This window comes from Homalodisca vitripennis, chromosome 7 (assembly GCF_021130785.1).
Source record: "Homalodisca vitripennis isolate AUS2020 chromosome 7, UT_GWSS_2.1, whole genome shotgun sequence".
Classification (NCBI taxonomy): Eukaryota; Metazoa; Arthropoda; class Insecta; order Hemiptera; family Cicadellidae; genus Homalodisca; species Homalodisca vitripennis.
In genome coordinates, this window is record NC_060213.1 from 58,027,236 (window position 1) to 58,031,843 (window position 4,608).

The window sequence follows — 4,608 nt, forward strand, 5'->3', positions numbered from 1 at the left end:
GTCTTACAGCAAACTCCCTTTACAACGCTATAAACAACTACAGTTAGGCACATACATCTACCATTTCTGTAGCTCATGCAAGGAATTTAATTCAATTTATCACCAGGTTTAACTACTTGTATATTGCAATTCGTACAGATGTTGACGAAGGTTCCCGCTGGAGGCGTCACTGTACAGCTGCTGCAGGCAATCTACCTTACCGACCCATTCAAACAAAGCTAATTTTTATCATGATATTGTATTATATTACAACACTAATACTCGTAAGTTTAGAATGTACCCCAATCACGAATTATTAGAATTTTCAACAGGTAAGAAACTTTAAAGAGAATTTAATGTAAAATAAAAACTAGAAGTTCTCGGTGGCGCGTTGTATTTTAACGCCCAGGCTATAATTTAAACTCGGCAGCACCTGGCGTCACCTCGTGTTGTATGAAAGAGAGACGTTTAGCACTCCCCTTGACAAGGATGGAACACACATACTGGTTAAGGCACTGTTGTAATACAGCACTTAACCACATTTTTTGGTTGTGCTAATACTAATTTAACTATATGTAGTAACTGATGAATATACTAACTCAGTTCGCTACGTTCTTTGTTTCTGAAGGAGAGAGACGACTGTAGGTAAAAAATGTTTTAGAAAATAAAATCGACCAATCTTTAATGGTGTGTAAACCATTAACCAAGTTGATTACTTTAGAAAACCAAGATTTTATTTGGACATGTTCAATTTTATGTATTACCTCTGTAGTGTTGACAGCGATGCTGTGTGTTAATAGTAACGTACTACATTCCGGGATATAGTAATTTTTAAAGATTAGTTCTATATGTTTTCTGATCTTCTTGGAACGTAATTCTTGGTGGTATGCTAACCTAATTGGCACGCGTAGTAACCTTTTTTCTATTAAAGTTTGTAGCCGACAACACACCTATCGGGAAGGACCTCGCGTGCCTTGTCCCGTTAATATAATATAAGTTGTGGTGCTGTCCTGACGAGACCACGTTGTCGTGATTATATGTTGTCTCGAGAAATAGCTAATCCCGACTTCGTTTTAGACGAGACTTTTGGAATTGGAGTCCGAGTCTATTCATGTTCTGTTATTCAGTTCTTGTTTCTTCTCTGTCCGACTTCGATTCTTTTGGGATTACAACTATTGGGCTCTGATATCTAAAGTCACTGTCGAGCCATGTACCCTACCGACAACCGTAGTTTGTCAGTCGACGACGTTTAAGGGATGTCAATTCTAGTGTTTTTCTTACTGATTAAATTTTGTATTCAATATTTTAAAGAAAATTGGAACCACTAGGCTCACCCTCAGATATTTCAATTTATTCTCATTCCATTTTGACAGCAAGGTAGGTAAGGTATATTTTTATTTAATATATATAAGTGGTGCATGTAAGTTTCCTTGCCTCAATTAAACTTTAATGTAAACTTTTCAATTTCGAGTATTTATTACTACGATTACAGACCTATCCACCCCATATGTTTCTTCAATTCGATGCAGACGTTTCAATTTGTGTCACTGGCCAATAGGTCTTGTGAGACAGAAGTTTTATCTTAAATCGTTAAGACAGAAACGTTTTTATTATAACTACTGGTAGGGAATATTAAACTTTAAGATTAAATTATTTCGCATAATAATTATCCTAGAAGAGCACTTAGAGTTCCAAATCCTCTACCGTATTTTTGGTAATTGCCTCTATACCTTCTTTGCTCGAAATTTAATCGTTCTTTCTTTCTTGTACTGACAAACTGGATACGTTCACCACAGATTTTAACATCATGACGGCTATCAGCTCTCTGCACTCTGCCTAACTCGTGACGAATGTTTCCTGCAAGAGTACATGATTCCTTAATAGATGCTCTGTAAGTTGATGACATGGGTTTTGTGGAAGAGTACTCTCACACTGGAAACGTTCACCACAGATTCTAACATCATGACGGCTATCAGATATCTGCACGCTGCCTGACTCGCAAGGAATGTTTTCCTGCAAGAGTACATGGTTCCTTAATAGATGCTCTGTAAGTTGATGACATGGTTTTTGTGGAAGAGTACTCTCACACTGGAAATGTTCACCACAGATTCTAACATCATGACGGCTATCAGATCTCTGCACGCTCCTGACTCGCAAGGAATGTTTCCTGCAAGAGTACATGATTCCTTAATAGATGCTCTGTAAGTTGATGACATGGGTTTTGTGGAAGAGTACTCTCACACTGGAAATGTTCACCCCAGATTCTAACATCATGACGGCTATCAGATATCTGCACGCTGCTTGACTCGCAAGGAATGTTTCCTGTAAGAGTACATGATTCCTAGATGCTCTGTAAGTTGATGACATGGGTTTTGTGGAAGAGTACTCATTCACTGGAAATGTTCACCCCAGATTCTAACATCATGACGGCTATCAGATCTCTGCACGCTGCCTGACTCGCAAGGAATGTTTCCTGCAAGAGTACATGATTCCTTAATAGATGTTCTGTAAGTTGATGACATGGGTTTTGTGGAAGAGTACTCTCACACTGGAAATGTTCACCCCAGATTCTAACATCATGACGGCTATCAGATATCTGCACGCTGCTTGACTCGCAAGGAATGTTTCCTGTAAGGGTACATGATTCCTAGATGCTCTGTAAGTTGATGACATGGGTTTTGTGGAAGAGTACTCTTACACTGGAAATGTTCAACCCCAGATTCTAACATCATGACGGCTATCAGATCTCTGCACGCTGCCTGACTCGCAAGGAATGTTTCCTGCAAGAGTACATGATTCCTTAATAGATGTTCTGTAAGTTGATGACATGGGTTTTTGTGGAAGAGTACTCTCACACTGGAAATGTTCACCCCAGATTCTAACATCATGACGGCTATCAGATCTCTGCACGCTGCCTGATTCGAGAAGAATGTTTCCTGCAGGATTATATGATTCATCACAGACTAAAAAAAATTGAATGCAGGTCAATTTTTCATAGAACAGAGAGAGAGTTCTACGACATTGTGAATATATTTACCCATGAGTGATGCAAATAAGTGAAGTATTTATACTGTAATAGTGTATGGGTTTGTCTCGAATTATGCATTCCAAATTCTACGTTATTATAATGAACGTTTCTGCAGAATAAACAAAAATAGTTTTCCTACGAGCAATAGAGTTTTAAATTATCTTCACACTTGATAAGATACAGAGTGTATTGGGTATAAATAAAGGGTGTAATAAAACTGTGTTGCCAGTAAAAAGGTGATAACATTACAAACAAATAAGGCTACATTGAAATCAACAGTACTGAGCTTTGAAACTATGTTCGTACAGTTTTTCTCCAAGAAAAATAACCTAGTCAAACTTCATTCCTAAATTTGTTCGGAAACTCAGCACCATTGAATATCCCTTCCAGATTAGGGAGGGTCATTCCAAGCGAAATCTCCAAACTTTTAATACAAATTTTACCTCCCCATTTTAGACTTTTGCTTCAAATTGGTATACTTATAGTGCTTTCCGAGGCTACGAAATGTACTAACTGTTTTAATGTGAAACTGTAAAATACGGTTTTGTAAAGTTTCCAAAAACTAAATGAAAAAACACGAACGGACGTTTCTGAAACTGGTCTAGGAACTCCTCTTAATGACCCAGAGAGCTGGAAGGGATGTAATTTTGTAGCATTTTTATGCCTTTTCCAAAGATACATAACACAACATGGGTTATAATGAACAAACTTTGTCAAAATACGTATAAAAATTTCGATTTAATGTTTTCAAAAAGCACATAATTTAAAATTTGTTTATGGATATCTAGTAAATTTGTAAATAACATTAAAATATATACATGGAATGGCAATAGGTAGGCTAAATGGCTTAAAACAATTATCACACGGAGTAAATCACAATGTCCATAAATAAATATACACTCTTTGACATGTTCTTGATCGTGGCAACAAGGCAAAGTCAACATTGGCGTTGGAGATGAGCACGAACTAGAAGTGCTCATACACGGTGAAAGACTAATATAATAGCCACTACCAAAGTCGTTTAGCATCTGAAACTGTGAACCCTGAACAATGACTAATACGAGTACCTAAAATATGTAAACCTCTGGTTTTAAACTACATAAAGCCCTGTCATTGATTACATCATAGATGCGTCAACTGGAAAGCTAAGGACCTACTTTAAGATTCATTAACACTGGCCTATAGCAGTTCAACTATTACTGGAATCGTTGGAGCTACTCAATAAAGTGTCATGGAGTTTTTGGAAAGAAATTCGAATTATTTCACGGGCATTTATGAAAAACTGTTTCACTATCCGACTTCACTGTCCAAAACACTCCTGAAACATAAATCTAAATTGGAATACCTTCCAGTAACTATCCCTAATGTCTGGAGTGTTTAGAATGTCATTTAACAAGAAAATGCCCATGGTGTACCTGTTTATCAACATGAAATTGCGAGCGGAGCTGCGGGTAACTGCTAGTATGTAAATATGAAAATCTATTTATAATGAATCAAGAAAAGAACATTAAAGTATATGCCAAGTATAGTATAGCGAATATGGCGTTGAACTTCAACGAGATAACCTGTTTGGCAACATTTTTAGTTGGAAGCAACAGCAA

At 37.1% G+C, this 4,608-nt stretch overlaps 1 non-coding gene across 1 annotated transcript; it reads left to right on the plus strand.

The window, feature by feature from the left end:
- Positions 1-425: 425 nt before the first annotated feature.
- LOC124367037 lies at positions 426-527 on the plus strand. The gene has a single exon (XR_006922857.1). It is a non-coding gene; the product is annotated as a U6atac minor spliceosomal RNA (small nuclear RNA).
- Positions 528-4,608: the final 4,081 nt, after the last annotated feature.